Source organism: Miniopterus schreibersii, assembly GCF_964146895.1.
Source record: "Miniopterus schreibersii genome assembly, chromosome: 3".
Taxonomy (NCBI): domain Eukaryota; kingdom Metazoa; phylum Chordata; class Mammalia; order Chiroptera; family Miniopteridae; genus Miniopterus; species Miniopterus schreibersii.
Genome location: NC_138103.1, coordinates 12,661,030 through 12,678,342, shown reverse-complemented (window position 1 = coordinate 12,678,342; position 17,313 = coordinate 12,661,030). Strand labels below are relative to the sequence as shown.

Here is a 17,313-nt window from a genome sequence, read left to right as displayed (position 1 = left end):
TTGCATTGAATCAGCAATTTTCAACCTTTTTCATCTCATAGCACACATAAACTAATTACTAAAATTCTGGGGCACACCAAAAATACATATTTTTTGCTGATCTGACAAAAATAGGTATAATTTTGATTCATTCACACTGGATGGCTATTGTTGTGTTGGCTGTTGTCATTTTTTTATTTGACAATCTAAGGGAAAAGAGGTCAGTGCCCCTGGCTGATATTTCATGTTTAAAAAATTACTGCGGCAAGCCAGTTGAAAATTGCTGCATTAAATGTCTATTTATAACTTTTTGCTTAACTATAGCCAATAATGTACCAAGAGGTAATTTATAGTTTTTCACCTCTTTTCTCGCCAAGGAGTTCCAAGCTAAATTTTGAAGTTTTACATTGAAATATACAATTCCAGTTTCCTGGCGGAGTCACGTTCCAGTTTTTAGTGCAATCCTGATCAGAGCCCAACTGAACTCTGAAAAGAGTCAGCTTTTAAAAAAAAACAATAAAAAAATCAAGGTAGCCCAAAGACCCCAGCTGTCCAGTTTTGCTTTTCAACATTCTTGATGAGGAGTGACCTAAATGCAATGAATACTTTACTTTCTGTAACTCATCTTTTCATTGGCATTTCTAAAGTAGCTCAAACTCTGGACTCTAAGACTCACAGCATCTCACTTCACTGGCCCAAGGAAAACTAAAAAGCAAATCAAGTCAGAAAATGGGGGAATCACAGAGTTTCCTCTTCAAATCCCCAGTTAGATGAGGTCACTCAATGAGAGTGTGTGTTTCCAAGGCTCCTCAAATTTCCACACCCTCACCAGTGTCCTGGTTTAAACACAGTATTTGAAAACTTTTTCCAATTCCACCAAGTAAAATTGTAAATGCCCTATTAAACTGTGAGCTCCTGGTAAGCTTGTGATGTTTTGTCTTGTAATGTTTCTTAAAAAAAACTAAAGAATAAAGCACAGATTTACTAATGTGCATTATCCCCCTCCTCGCAGAAGAAAAACTAAAAATTTTAATATGGGAGTTAAAATTTAACTCAAAACGCACTGGTTAATGTCATACCAGCAATTCAAATACACAAAACCTGTAAACTCCTGTTTCCTTCTACTTGGGAGCACAGTTCAGGGAGTGGGGAAGACAGTTCAAATAAGCCATTTCCAATCTCTACAACTCTGTTTAGGAAAGAGCATGGAATCTGGAGGCAGTCGATAGACCATGTGCCATCTTCTTGGTTGTGGGATGCAAGTCAATTCCTTAACCCCCGTCTCATCACTAACCCCATTTACAAGTGAGAAGACTATCAACTCATAGGGTTTTGGAAGTGGCTGAGAATGAGAGGGCTTTCTGACCTATCTGATGTTTATTTTCTGGTTCATAGAACCATAAACATAACACAATAAGGACGACAGCCACAGGCCACAAAAACCGGTTCAGCAAACCAATTTAAATGGCATGACAGGCCTTGTGCAAAGACTGTGCAGGGCGATCCTGGCAAGTCTTACAGGGCAATTTATACATCTAGAGCACTGTGTTTATGAGGTGACAGGTAAACTGCCAGCCCAAACTAACCGGCCGCCCCGGGCGCTGATCCCTCCCAATTTGGCGCTCGGCACCTTGGAGGCCGCAGGTCACTCACGGAGTCATAACATTGACTCAAAGGGCCCTTCGGTCTAAGGTGAGTCAGATGGAGTAAGGGCAGAGCCACGGCCCACCACCAGCAGCCACGCAAGGCACCCATCTCCCACGCTGGCGGAGGTCCGGGTCCCCGCGGGCCCGAAACCCCCGCCGGAAACGCCAAGTTCCCCAGCGGCGACCCCGGGGTCACCTCACCCGGCGACCTCGCGACGCCAGGAGGGGAGGACCCAACCCGGCCCAACGCAAACTGGCCGCTAAGGCTGGCAAGCCCTCGGAAACGTTGTCCACGAAGCAGGGGTCCCCCCACGCCCAGCCACCTCCCCGCTCACCCCGCTACCGTCGTCCCCGCCGGGCTTTCCTCAGGCCGGGGACGCAGCGGGCCGTGGCAGGCAGAGCCCAGCTCCCGAAGACCGGGGGCCGGTCAAGGCCCGCCGAGGAACCCGGAGGAAGTCCGGGGAGGTGCGGGCCACTCACCAGCCTCGGATCCGCTTGGCCGTCCGTCGGTCTGTCTGTCCGCAGCAGCCTCCGCGCGTCCGTCAGGAACTCCCTCAGTCGCCGCCGCCACCGGAGTCGAGACAGCGAGCGCGAGGGCTGCCGGACGTGCGCACGCCGCGAGGGGCGGGGCCTGCGGAGGACACGCCTCTGCGGCGCGCCCTAGGCTGCTCTCTTGATACCCAGGTCTGCGCAAGAAGTTGGGGTGCTTGTGAATGAAAGCTGGCGCTAATAAGAGCAGGTGTGTGTGAGGCCGCCTCTGGGCTATACGCTTTTCTTGCCCGATGTCACCACCTCTTCAGGCTCATCTCGCGCTAGGCTCCATTTGCCCTTTCTCTTGCAGCCATACTGGCCTCCAGTCACTTCCTTAACCATTGGGTTGGGCTGGGCTGGGCTGGGCTGTCTGCAGATTAAATGACTGGCTGACAATGGCCACTGTTGGCAAAGGTGTGGGAAGTTTGCCGTGTATGTTGGAGTTATTGGATGTCCACGAAATAAATTCCAAACCTAAAGAAAAGTTGAGTTTATTAGAGCCAAGGACTGGGGGCTAGTCCTAGAAGCAAAATCTCAAAAGATAGAGATAATTCTATGGGAAATAGCAACTTTGCAGTTTATTTATGCATTACAATCAAAGGAGAAGACCTAAGAAAGGTCACATGAAATCCATTGGTGTGTGGACAAAAAGGGGCCACATGCTAACCTGACTAGCTCAGGGAAGGCCTGTGTGGCGGACTTGCAAGCTCAGAGACCTAAAGTAACCTCAAAGGATGGTCTGAAATTAAAACTTTAAACTAAAAATCAGTTTATCGTGGATAGTCATGTCCTAGGCCAGTATCTTCCCAGACAAAGGTCAATCTTTACCTTAACTGAACCTATTGCCTTTTTGCATCTATGATAACATATTGTTGGAATGTCAAAGTAATTTTTCTTTTTCCAGACCCCTCAAGGGGCGGAGACCACAAATCCCCTCATTATATTGAGTCAATTGTTGACTGTTAACTATCCTGCACCCACCTAAGTAAAAGAAGTGTGTGTCTATCATTTTACTTTTTATCCGATCCCAGAGGTTCACCCCTTCCCCACTTTGCTCTATCCCGCCCCCCCCCCAATCTATCACCAATGGATTTCATGTAACGCACTTTCCTCTCCTCTTTTGATTGTAATGTATAAAACAAGGTATAAAACTGTGGGAGGCAGCCGATCAATGACTCTCTCATCACTGATGTTTCTATCTCTATCTCTCCCTCTCCCTTCCTCTCTGAAATCAATAAAGATATATTTAAAAAACATTTTTTTTAATAAATAATAATTTGAATACCTACAGTATACCCAGTCATGGGAACATAGCACAAAATCAGGCAGATTCTGACACTGAGAATATAGTAGCACAAAAGCAGACAAATTCAAGGCTAATGACTCTTTTCCTTCCCACATAGATATACTCTACATAAGGTGAGGTAATTTATTTTCCCTCACACCCTTAATTGATATCAAACTTAATAGTATTTTATTATCAAGAAAAATCTGATTTATATTGCATTCCTAAAGAATTAGTCCCATAAGCTACGTGATACAATGCAGTTTACATATTATAATCATGTCATTTTTATGATTTAAAGTAATGCACAGGAAAGAAAACAAATACCTTGTAAGAAGTAAACTTCAGTTTAAATATTTATAATATGTGTACTATATTGTATGTGGTAATGAAAATTTTTGTATATAAATGATATATATAGCATGGTAGCTGTAATATGGTAAAAATAGTCAAAAAGTTACAAAGTTTTAACAGGTAAACTTAAATACATTAGCATTTATATTCTGCTTTAAAATTGTGATGTTCTGAAAAGGAAAATTAAGTTCTGTTGTTATCAGAGAATTGTGCAGATGGCCTTTCTCTGTTGCTAGTGGGAGTGGGGCTTTTGGGGTGCCACTGGAATAAGCATTTCTGGAGGCCCCCACAGGAGGATGAGACATGGTAAAAGGCTTTATTTGTGTGGAATTCCACCTCTCGGGTTGCAGAGTCCCATTTCCCTTAAACCAGTCCTAGAAGAGGTTCAGCTGGGGATTCAGCAAAGCTAAGAGGAAAGCCAGTGTCCAGAGTTCCCGTTCCATGGTGGAGCTGGGTCCAGTGCAGCATCAGGCTAGTTCCAGTGCATCAGTCTGCTGTGTGTGGGGTCCACATGCTGTGAGCGATGTGGAGAATGCAGGGGAGCACGCTCCCTGCAACAAGAGAGCCAGGAGCCCAGAGCACAAGAGAGGCAAGGGAGCCAAGAGGGCAAGAGAGGGGGGACTCCTTTGTTTGGGAGCCTATGTATGGCAGATTTTGCGCCCTTACAGTGGCCATGCCTGTTCTGGCCGACGACCTCCTCCCAGACTTGACTGGCTGTGCATCTTTGGTCCTCCCTTTGGTTCTTTCCAGTTAATTAATAGCTGGGGCAAATACAATGACAATATCATTATTACTCCAAATTATAGGAAGTAATTCATGTGTAAATATTTATTCAGTCACACCTTCTATTTAGAAAAGATTTGTTGAACTTAACATTTCACTGTAACACTCAGTTTCTGACCTCTTAAATATTAATTCTCATAATATAAACATAGTATCAGACAAAGTAACTGTGGACTTTTTCTACCTTAATAAGTTGGCTATTGGTTTTCTGGTGTACCTTTAGACTGAATCTAAGTCACCATGGTAAATTCCCATGGATTTAAATCTCTCCAGTCTCTGAATTTACAGACCCATATGTTGATAGTTATGTCTATCTTTCCTGTATGATTATGACATTCCTGAAGTCCAGAAACAAATCTTGTATGTGTAATTTTCAGTTTAGCAAAATTCTAGGCACATGTTAATCTGTGAATACTAAACAATTGGTTTTTATTTAGTATAGTAGGAATTTTATGTTATAGCTTTACCCAAATTAAGTAATAACTTCCTATATGTTAAGGTTCTTTGTTGAATTACATCTCTCTTCTTGGCTTTATAATATCCAGAAACATCCTCTTGAAATCACATAGTTGGGTGTCTATTATTATCCATCTGGTCCTTGTCTCACGTTGCCTCCCCTAATCTTCCTGCCTAAATTGGTTACAGATAGTTCCCTGTCCTAGACTTAACACTCAAGGTCATTTCTCTGACACTACCTACCCACACTGACACTCAGGTGCCTAAATTCTGTCTTATCACTTATTTGCTTAGTTAATCATTAATTATTGGCTTTTGAATATGTTACTCAGTAAATACTGTGTTGCTGTGGACAACCAGGGAAAAAAAAGCAGCTATAGTCTTTCACTCTTTGAGGTTTACAATGCAAATATTAATAAAATCATAACATAGGAACATATAATTAAAGTATGAGGTATTCTCTAAATTAGTAGTACAGAATTATAAAAGATCCAAGAGCAATAATTAACTGTATAGGAATGTCTAATTTCTCTAGAGGAGCATATGTACTAGAAGGGATGTCTAACGGAGTTGGTGGTCTGACGGTGACACCTTGACAGCTCCTTGTTCCTCGCTTCCCTACCAGCTATTAAGGAGACATGTGATACAATCTTTACCAAGAACCAGAGAAAATGGGCAATGAAAAACTGTACTGGTCTAGGCAAAGAGAAGGCATTTGGAGCAAAAAACATTACTCAAGCATTGGCTCTATTGTCATTCTCAACAACTTTGTTTCAATAAAATTAAAAAATAAAAGTATAGAATACTGTGGTGACAGAGTGGCAATATGAGAAATAAGTTACATATTCTAAGATTATTTATCAAATATTTTTAAAATTTATAAAATTTATTTACATTAGCCCAAAAAGGAATAGCGTTAAAGTTTGTTAACTTAGAAAAGTCGTTATTCTTACCCAAGGTAAATAATTCAGCAGAGTCTTTTTGTCAAGTTGAACAGCCCATTTAAAAAAAAAAAATCTATATGTAGAAATATGGGGCTCAGAGTTAGAAAGTTATAGGTCACCATGCACCAGTTTTCTTCTCATGTTAGAATCACACTTCTTCTTTTATGACAAATGTCCATGATTGGCAACCATCAGCCTTAATAAAGAGAAGAGGCTCTGGAGCCAGTATTTTTTAGTTTAAATCCTGGCTTCACCACTTACTAGCTGTGTGACCTTGAGCAATTGCATAATCTCTTTGTGCCTTGTATATCTCATCTATCACATGGGGTAATAAGAGCATGTACATTGGAGAGAATTTAGATTAAATAAGATAATATATGTATGGTGCTTACAATATTGCTTAACACAAAGTGAGTGCTCATTAAAAGTTAGTTATAATTTACTGTTATACATAATAAGTCATCCCATGTAAGTAGATTGGTCTAATTCCTTCTGATATTCTACGCTCAATAGAAAAGGCTAACACTCACTGTGTGGCTGATATATGGCCTCCTAAGTTATTTATGTTGCTTTCTCTTTTGTCTCCTTTTCTACACACAACCAATGGCTATCATCCAGAGTTCAATCAAATAAGGTAATTCCCCTGTTTAAGACACTCAAATGTAATTGATCAACAAATTATTATTTGAGCGAAGTCCAAATTCTTTATCATGTCCTACCATAGCCTACGTATTAACTCTGCCCAACTCCCCAAATTCATCCCCTACCCCATTGAACATGGCAATCCACCTACACTGGCAGGTCCTTTTCTCTTTTCTGAATAGGTGTCAAGCAAGTGGCATCTGTTACCTGTTATCAAGAGTAAGAATCTGAGCACTTCTGCCCACTGCATTTCAGTATTGAAATAATCAAGGAAAATACAACACAGTCCAGCACTGAATGAAACCACCTTTTACTCACACAAAGAAATAGAGCAAGATCAGCTCAGTAGTGGGTGATGGTCCCCTGTAGCCAGAAGGTCCTCCCAGCAATCAATGCAGAGTCATGGGTCTGCATGCATCCCTTTTATGTCAGAGAACAAAGGACCATGTCCCCTCCCCACAGGAGACAGATACAACAGTGGGGATGTCCAGGTATCGTATCATACATAGGCTTAATCAGAACAAAGGATACATACTGAGTCTGAAACAGGAAAAAATATTCCCACACAGGCAACAAGCCCAGCATAGGCTGGGAGGTCTCTTTCTCCTGTTAAGGAGGTGTTCCAGGCCTAGAGCCCATTCTTCCGGAGGTCAGAAGATGCCATGCATGAGGTCTTTCCCTACAATAGGCCTTTTGTACTTGCTGTTTCTTAAGCCTTGAAGGATTATCTATATGCACACAGTTTATTTGAGTTGCTGGCATGTACTAGACAATCAGTGGGTATAGAGTGGGTGAATGGGTTCAGTTCCTATCCTTTATTCTTGGTGATAAGGTCTATATCATATAAAAATACCTGTTGGCCTTTCTCTGGAAACACTCTTATAACCCCCTCATGCACTGGTTTCTGTGAGTGAGTCATATATTTTATTTAATGTATACACATAGCAAAATGCTTTTTCACTTTTCAAGCAGCAAGAGTAAGGCTCTTGAGGACAGCAATTTTTTTATTTATTCTTTATTTCCATCACTAGGATCTATTTAATGTTAGACAAAGTCACTTAATGCCTCAATTTATTTCATCTATCAGTCTGCTAAGTGAGTACAATAATATCTGCCACCTACATTATTTACATGTGCACAGTAAATAATATCAATCTATTACTGCCATTTTTATAACAATATTCACAAATCCTACTCCAATTTTACACAGGAGGAAAACAAGGCTCACAGATAAAAAGTAACTTAATGCTGTCTCCTAAATGGTAGATGATACATACAAATGTCCCTATTCTTTTCCAAATTTAGTCCTGAGAGTGTAGGATATTTGTTTCCCCTCATGTGGCTCTTTTACTGTAGCAACACCTACAAAATATTTGATTACCATCTTGCACCAGCTCCCACTGGCAAACAGCACATTAACCTGCATTCTAATGTACAGATGCAGAGAAGGACTTTTCTTTTTTTTAAAATATATCTTTCTTGATTTCAGAGAGAGGAAAAGAGAGGGAGAGAGATAGAAACATCAGTGATGAGAGAGTCATTGATTGGCTGCCTCCTGCACGCCCCTGACTGGGGATTGAGCCCGCAACCCGGGCATGTGCCCTGACTGGGAATCGAACCCCGATCGCCTGGATCCTATGCCGACGCTCAACCGCTGAGCCACACCCGGCCGGGCCAGAGAAGGACTTCTGACCAGGACTCCTGGCTGGTGCCCTCAAGATCAGTTTAAGTGTGGCAGAACTTATGCTTTCTATAGAGATTATTTAAGTCTATTTCCCTTAAAATAATTATTCTTGGGGTACTTGACTCAACGTTAAAGCCTTTTTCAAAAGAAAAGTTGAAAGACATCTGTGCCCTGGAAGATAGAGTAGATGTCCTTCTTCCTATTTCTCCCACTAAGTGTGTGGCTATTAAGAAGCAGCATGAGGAATTCTCATAGTAATAGAAACGTTCTGTATCTTGACTATCAGTGTTAATATGGTTGTCATATTTTACTGAAGTCTTGCAAGTTGTTACCCCTAGGGGAAACTGGGTAAAGGATATATGAGATCTCTCTAAGTTCTTTCTTACAAGGTCATGTGAGTCTACAATGATCTCAAAATAAAAAAAGTTTAATTTAAAAATTACTATGTTGATACAATAGTATATACAATGAATTAAACTGCTTAATATACAAACAGCTCCAATAAATTAATGAGAAAATTATCAGCACCCCATTGTAAAGTTAGAGCATAGATGTCTGGGTAACGTAGCTGACTCCACCACCTATTAACTTTGTGTCACAGGGCAGAGTACTGCGTTTCTATAAGCCGTGGTCCCCTGTATCAACTATAAACCATAACGTCTATTTTATAGAGTTAATGTGAGGAACAAAAGAGCTCATCCTCTAAAACACACTGCCTGGTTTCCTCAAATAATAATGGCTGTACTTAATCTTCTCAAAAGATATATATAACCAGGTACCATGTCTTACTGATAAAACTGTTAAGTTTTAAATGATTTTGATCACATTATCTAAAATAAAAATGTTTATAAATGTTCAACAAATGAGAGAATTATGGGATTTTACATGTTGATCATTCTATGTCATTATTTTAAATGATTTTATAGTGTTGTAGAAAAACATTTGATGATATGAAAAATATTCACCATATATTGACTAAAATGTTTATAAAAATTATACTGTATGCAGTATGATTTTATTTTTATTTATTTATTTATTTTAATATTTTTATTGATTTCAGAGAAAGGAAGAGAGAGGGAGAGAGAGATAGAAACATCAATGATGAGAGTCATTGATTGGCTGCCTCCTGCACGGCCCCTACTGGGGATCAAGCCCGCAACCCGGAGATCAAACAGGAGATCAAACCGTGATCTCCTGTATTATAGGACAATGCTCAACTGCTGAGCCACACCGCCTGGACTATGCAGTATGATTTTAGATATGGATGCCAAGACTGAAAGAAAGCACAGACAAACAAAAAAGAAATATATCTTAATCTTTTTAGTACAGTGGTAAATTAGGCTCACAGACCTCCAAAACTGTGAAAAGAATAATTGGCATCCTGTGTTTGAAGGGATCGAAATATAAATTGTAGTGAATAGCAGCTATATAGAAATATAACTACTGTGCTATAATAGGCAAAGAAAAAAACAATGTAGGTATGTTAAAGAGGATTACATAGAAAATCATGTTTGAATTTGAAATGGAACCATGTGGGAAATAATGCCAACGGGAACATATTCAGTGCATTACCTGGCACTTCTATAGTACGTTAAGCCAACTTATATTACCCCATTGCCTGAAAATATCTGGGTACCCTATTCATTCACTGTGAATTATAAATACTGTTTTCACTTCCAAGTATTTATTTCCCTCCCTGGAAGGTTTTTTTGTTGGTTGCTTGGTTGGCTGTCTTATGTGTTGATTTCTTCTTTGCAATTGGCTACTTTCATCTGGCTGAGTTCCTGTCAGCTCATCCTGTTTACAGCTGCATCTACAAAATACTATACTACATTTTAACATTTAGCAAAAAGCCCTGGCTAGGTAGCTCAGTTGATACGCCAAGGTTACAGGTTTGATCCCATCGGGGCATATACTCAGGGCACATACAGGAAGCAACCAATGGTGCAGCTGGTGTGGGTGGGTTGGTTGGACGTTGTCCCATGCACCAGGAGGTTGCCTGTTTGATTCTCAATCAGGGTTCATGCCTGGGTTGCTGACTTGATCCTCAATAGGGGGAGTGCACAAGGCAGCCGATCGATGTTTCTCTCTCACATAGACGTTTCTCTCTCTCCCTCTCCCTTCCTCTCCCTTTCTTTCTCTTAAAAAAAAAAAAAAAAAATCAATAAAAACATTTTTATAAAAACATTTTTAAAAAAAGCAACCAATGAATGCATAAATAAGTGGAACAACAAATTGATGTTTCTCTCTCTCCCTCTCTGTCAAATTAAAAAACAAAAACCATTTAGCAAGAAATAACATTTAGGACTGCCCAGACCTTGAGACCTTTGTTCTGTCTAACACAAGAACTGAAAAGTGGTCGGGCCGGCATGGCTCGGAGGTTGAGCATCAACCTATGATCAAGGAGATTGCAGTTTGATTCCCGGTTAGGGCACATGCCCAGGTTGTGGCCTCCATCCCCAGTGGGGGCCGTGCAGGAGGCAGCCAGTCAATGACTCTCTCATCATTGATGTTTCTCTCTCTCTCCCTCTCCCTTCCTCTCTCTGAAATCAATAAAGACGTATTTAAAAAAACACAAAAACTCAAAAGGGCATAAACCAGGAAGGTCATTGCAACACATACCAGGAAACTCCATTTTGTTAAAAACTTTGAAATAACCGTTAGGTCCATCAAAAGAGGATGATGTAGGGATTGACAGGGACACATTCATTCAATAGTTGTACCCCACTAAAAAAGGAAGGGCAGCCCTAGCCAGTTTCACTCAGTGGTTAGAGCATTGGCACTCGGACTGAAGGGGTCCCTGGTTCAATTCCAGCCGAGGGCACATACCTCGGTTGCAGGCGTGATCCGGGCCCTGGTAGGGGCACATGCGGGAGGCAACCAATCAATGTGTCTCTCACATCGATGTTTCTCTCTCTCTCTCCCTTCCACTCTGAAAAAGCAATGGAAAAGAATATCCTGGGGTGAGGATTATACAGACATATTAAAAAAAAAAAAAGGAAGGGCATGCACCCCCTGAGGGAGAACATTTAGTAGATGGGGAAAAGCAAGTTGTAGGAAAATACGAAAATATATTTATAGTATATAATAAACTTAACCTAAAAAACAAATATTGAAAAACAACAACAAATATTGAACTCTAAATAATATGTATGCTGAAGTGTATGGGGAGAAGAATACTGATGTCTGCAACTTACTTGAAATGTATAAAAAAATAAGATAGCTGATGGACAGATATCTGATAAAGCAAATATAGCAAAATGTTAAGAATTGAAGAATCTAGGTGGTAAGCATATGTGTGTTCACTATACAGTTCTTTCAACTTTTCTGTATGTTTACAAATTTTCATAATAAAATTTTTGGGAAAAATATATTCAGTATGGTCCCTTTTATTATTTTAACTATAAAATGTTTTCTTCCTACATGTTCATGTTTAGGTATATAAATGCATCAAAAAGTAGGAAAGGTTTACATACTAGAATGATAGAAAGAGGTCAAGGGTCACTTGTGCTTTATCTGTAATGAAGATTCTAATAATTTTGTGATTGAATATCTGGACCTTTCTGCAATTTGGTCTCTGACCCTGTTCCAGTAACTAGGCCATTTTGCGGTTTAAACTCTGACTCTGCCTACCAGATGAACTGTATTCTTTCCATTGTCTGTTTCACTACAAAGCTTGTTTTACTAGTTTATTTTGCAGACTCCAAGGGATACTTAGGCATCGGCCCCTGCCTTGTGACCTGCCCTGCTTATCATGTCTCATGACTCTCTACGTGCTGACCATGAGTCAACTGAAACTACCCTTTGTTTTTATCTCACAACCCCACTTGCTGACCATTAACTCTGCAGACCCCTAAAAATCCAGTTGCCCCCACCAATCATAAAAAGAATGATGTAAGTCTATAGTGTTGTTTCCCATCCCTTTGATTAGCAACTCCTTGAAACTCTTGCCTTTAAAACCCTTGCCTTATTTTTCCCACCCTAGAGCGTATCTTCGATTCATGCCAAAGGATATGTCCTCTAATTTGCAAAACCTATCGAAATAAAACTGTCTTTGATCCCTCAGAAGAGTCCTGTGGAACTTTCATTTATAGTACCATTTACATTATTTTATGAGAATACATAAATGCATTATGCATTACTTGGCTCTCAAAATCAAATAAAAAAAAAACAAATTTAACAAAGGAGTAATGGGAAGTATACACTGTATTGCCCTCGCCCCAAACATACACACACAATTAAAATGAGTGGCAATGATTGAAGGAAATGTTACTTCAAGGAGTCAAATGAGATAATGTGGGACTTAGCCTGTATCTGATACATAGCAGGAGCACAGAAAAGAATTCCTCCAACTGTTATCATCATTAGTTCATGTCATTGGGCTGGGTGAACTGGCAGGTGCTTTGTAGGAAGTTCGATGTTAGATAAAAATTACCACAGAAAGTGCTGAGTCACTAGCTGAGCATACATTAGTCAACAGCTAACTCACTAAGGCCTCAAGGGAGCCCAGGGTGGGTGGGATTTCAAGGGATAAAACCTTTGCGTAGGCTGCCAATATGCCCACTTCCAACAGCCCCCTTGTTACTGTAAACTGTCAGGGAGTGCCGGAAAGTCTCCCTCATAGGCCGAGATGGCGAAGGGGGAGTTACTACATTGAGCATGCCATAAACCAGCAGGATACTTGAATAGAAAAAAACCCTCTCCCTATCCCTGATAAGGAATCTGCTGCCATTTTAGATGAGCCCCCTCATTTTGAATTTTTGCTTGCCCAACCGAACACCTCCTGCTTCTGTAACTCCGCCCACTGTTTTCGCGCCACAGGAAAGTCCTATAAAGCTATGCTGAGCTCGCAGTTCGGGGCCCAGAATTTGGAGCCTGCCTCCTCTGGGTCTGCATGCGTGAAATAAAGGTATCACTTCACCTCCTCCGGTGTTTGATCTGAGTTTTTCCGTAACATTTTGGTTCCCTGATCGGGAATCGACTCACGCGAGCAGGCTTTTTTGCCATCGGTGAGGGACCTGCGGGAATCCGTGGAGCTCTGGGGCGGGGAAGGAAGCGCGCGCCTCAGTTATTTCTCGCCCCAGCCCACCCGGAGTTCCACGGAAGGTCGCCGGGGGAGTCCACCCACCCGGGCTGCCGGAGGGGGTGAACGGATCCGAACACCGGGAAGAGATCTCTTCAGGACTGGTGAGTGCCCCGGGGACCAGAAGCCCGAGATCAGGCCCACCCTAAGGGTGGAAGGAGGGACTGATCACCTCTCAGGGCCACTGGCCACTGGCCACAGGCAGGGAAATCCCGTCGGGCGGGAATGTTTAAACTCGGTTGAATGGATGCGTGAATGTGAGTGAATGTCTGTGTGGCTCCACCGGTTCTTGCCTACGGAGTCTGAGTGGGCCCTAACCTGCGGTACCGTGGTGAACCTCATACGGCTCAGGGCAGTATCAGGCTCTGGGGGACCTCGTCCCTCCCTGCGAGTCTGATCCGTGTCAGGGGTTTATACTGACCTGCCAAAGCTAAGAGGCACCTAAATCCCCGCGAGGGGAGCGGCCAGGCGGGCGAACCGAATACCCTACCCTTGTTTGTCCACGCAGATGCGGGGGGGTTGGGGGGGGTAAACAAGCCATGGGAGGTGGCCCATCCACGGTGTTAGACTGCATGCTTAAGAACTTTGAGCCGTTCAAGGGGCAGGGTTCTTCAATGACCCCGGACCAACTCGACACTTTCTGTTCGGTTGAGTGGCCGACGTTTGGGGTAGGCTGGCCCCCTGAGGGAACCCTCAATTTAAGCACCATTCGGGCAGTACACCTAATAGTTACAGGGAAGCCAGGACACCCCGACCAGTACATATCTATAGATAGGTGGCAGGAGTTAGCGCGGGAGTTACAGAATTGGCTTCACCAATGTCAGAAACAGGTGCCCTGAGCAGTCGGAATATCCGGGGCGAAGAAGAAAGCCTCCCGAGTGTTAGTCGTCAGTCCTAGGGAGACCCGGCGGCCACCAATCCATGAGGGCAACCCGGAGGAAGAGCCAACATTTAATATGCCTCTACCTTACGCTCCAGGGCTGAGGGCCCCAGAACTTGAGACCCCCTCCGCCGTCAGTGTTGGCTCAGTGCCAGGCAGAAGCAGTCCCAACATCACCAATGGCAACCAGGCATCGCCCTAGGCAACCTTTGTAATTACCCTTGAGAGAAACTCAGGCGCCGCCACTGGGTTGGGCCTGACGGGACAGAACTTCAGGGGGGACAATAGTCTACTATCAGCCTTTTACAACCACCACCGATCGATCTCCTTAATTGGAAGCATCACACTCCCTCATACTCAGAGAAGCCCCAGGCTTTAATAGACCTTATGGAGTCAATTATGCAAACTCACAGACCTACCTGGTACGACTGCCGCCAATTGCTCCTCACTCTGTTCAATACTGAGGAACGCTGGCGCATACTCCGAGGAGCCCTCCGATACCTAGAAACTGCGCACCGGTGGGGACGCTGGACCCGGCGCAATGGGCAAGAGTGGCGGCGCCCGAAGTTCAACCAGATTGGGACCATCACACAGAGGAAGGTAGGGCCGCCCTGCAGAGGTTTCGAGAGGCCCTCCTCTGTGGTGTCCGAGCTGGAGCCTGAAGACCCACCAATATGTCTAAAGTGGCCAATGTGACCCAGTGGCCAGATGAATGTCCCGGAGACTTCTACGAACGACTGTGCGAGGCGTACCGAATTTACACGCCGTTCGACCCCGAAGGACCGGACAATCAGAGAATGGTAAATACGGCGTTTGTCTCTCAGTCTGCATCAGACATCAGGAAGAAGCTCCAGAAACTCGAGGGCTTCGCCGGGATGAACATTAGCCAGCTCATAGAGGTCGCAAATAAGGTCTCCAACAATCGGGAGGAGGCAGCTGAAAGAAGATGGAGGAAAAGGCAGCCCTCCTGGCGGCAGCCCTAGGAAGGCCCCCGCCGCCTCCGAGGGGACCCCAGGCTAAAGGAAAGGCCGGACACCACCGGGTGGAAGCCGATCAATGTGCCTACTGCAGAGAGAGGGGCCACTGGAAGAGGCAGTGCCCCAACCGGAAGAAGAAGAGGCAGGTTCACAGTGCCCCGCAGCCTGAGGCCCAAGCCCCAACCATCCTCAACCTGGCTGGCATGGACTCGGACGAGGACAGACAGGGCTCTCTGAATCTCGGCCCCCATGAGCCCATGGTCAGATTAACTGTGGGGGGCCAAACCCTTACCTTCATGGTAGATACAGGAGCAGAGCATTCAGTAGTAATCACCACTGTTGCTCCCCCGTCGGGACGTGAAATCTCTATCGTTGGGGCAACCGGACGGCCGAGCAGCCCGAAAAGGTTCTGCAAGCGCAAACTGTAGAACTAGGGGGCCATCAAGTAAGACATGAGTTCCTGTATCTCCCTGAGTGCCCGGTCCTACTGTTGGGATGGGACCTGCTTGCCAAATTAGGGGCTCAAGTCTCCTTCCAACCATCAGGAGAAGCCCACCTGCAGGTTGGCGCACCATATCTGGTGGCAGTTCTCATCCCTCGAGGGGAAGAATACCTCCTCTATGAGGGGCTGGAGGGGAATACGGAGGAGCCGGCCACAGATGAAAGGGTTACCAGCCTCTGCACACGGTACCCTCAGGTCTGGGCTGAAGACAACCCACCAGGACTGGCTGCGAACCATGCCCCCCTCATCATAGGTATGAAACCTGGAGCAGGGCCAAGACAGATCTGCCAATACCCCATTCCACGGCAGGCACGACTCGGCATAATGGAAGTCATTCAAAAGCACCTGAGGGAAGGGATACTCGTCCCTTGCCAATCCCCTTGGAACACTCCACTACTCCTGGTGAAGAAGCCAGCCGGGACGAGATACAGACTGGTCCAGGACCTGCGAGCCGTAAACGAGGCAACAGTCACCCTACATCCTGTAGTCCCGAACCTGTACACCCTGCTTAACCAGCTTCCTTCAGAAGCCGCCTGGTTTACCTGCTCAGATTTAAAGGACACCTTCTTCTGTCTCCAACTGGCCAAAGAAAGCCAACCCCTCTTTGCCTTCGAATGGGAGGACCCCCACTCGATGGCTAAGGTTTAGCTAACCTGGACTAGGCTGCCCCAGGGATTCAAGGACTCCCCTACCCTCTTCGAGGAGGCCCTGGGGCAGGACCTGAGATCATTTATAAGCAGCGAGGCTGACCTAACCTTGCTACAATACGTAGATGACCTCTTATTGGCGGCAACCACCAAGGACCGCTGTTGGGAAGGAACTTGCCAACTGTTAGAACTCTTGACTCAGGCAGGATATCGGGTCTCGTGGAAGAAGGCCCAAATCTGCCAGCCCCAGGTGAAATACTTCGGGTTCTTAATCTCTCAGGGAAAACGGACCCTAAGACAAGAAAGAAAACAAGTGATCCAAGCCTTACCCGTCCCTACCACCAAGAGGAGGCTGTGCGAATTCTTGGGGGCGGCTGGATTCTGTCCCCTTTAGATTCCCGGGTATGCCTCCTTAGCGAAGCCGCTATATCAGGCATTGAGGGGCCGGGACGCAGCCCCGTTCCTATGGGAAGCAGAGCAAGAACGAGCCTTCCAAGCCATCAAGGATCACCTCGGCCAGGCCCCTGCTCTAGGCCTGTCGGATCCAAGTCGCCCTTTCGAACTGTATACACACGAAAGAGAGAAAACAGCTCTAGGAGTCTTGACACAGAAGGTAGGGCCATGGCAGAGGCCAGTAGCCTACCTCTCCAAGCAGCTAGACAACGTAGCTGCCGGATGGCCCCCGTGCCTGCGGGCCATAGGTGCTGCGGTTGTCCTCCTGCAGGAGGCAGACAAGATAACCTTGGGACAGGAGATCAACCTATTTGTCCAACACGCGGTATCCAACCTCCTGGCTGAACAGGGGCACAGATGGCTATCCAACCCTCGGCTGACTCAGTATCAAGGAATACTCCATTAAAACCCCCGAGTAAAAATCAGCACCATACGGCGGATAAACCCAGCTACCTTCCTCCCCTCTG

The 17,313-nt window shown here is 44.4% G+C and overlaps 1 protein-coding gene across 5 annotated transcripts in view; it reads right to left on the bottom strand.

The window, feature by feature from the left end:
- The window catches only part of HMOX2 (heme oxygenase 2), a 69,342-nt gene that overhangs the window by 46,395 nt on the left and 5,634 nt on the right, over positions 1–17,313 (bottom strand). For 2 of the 5 annotated variants that reach the window (XM_081133034.1, XM_081133035.1), the window contains exon 1: positions 2,106–2,237. The exons of 1 other annotated variant lie outside the window; for it this stretch is intronic. The gene's annotated coding sequence lies outside the window, so the exon portion shown is untranslated. Of the gene's footprint in view, positions 1–2,105; positions 2,631–17,313 lie in introns of those variants that run through there. 2 more of the 5 variants (XM_081133030.1, XM_081133031.1) reach the window with 2 other exon arrangements.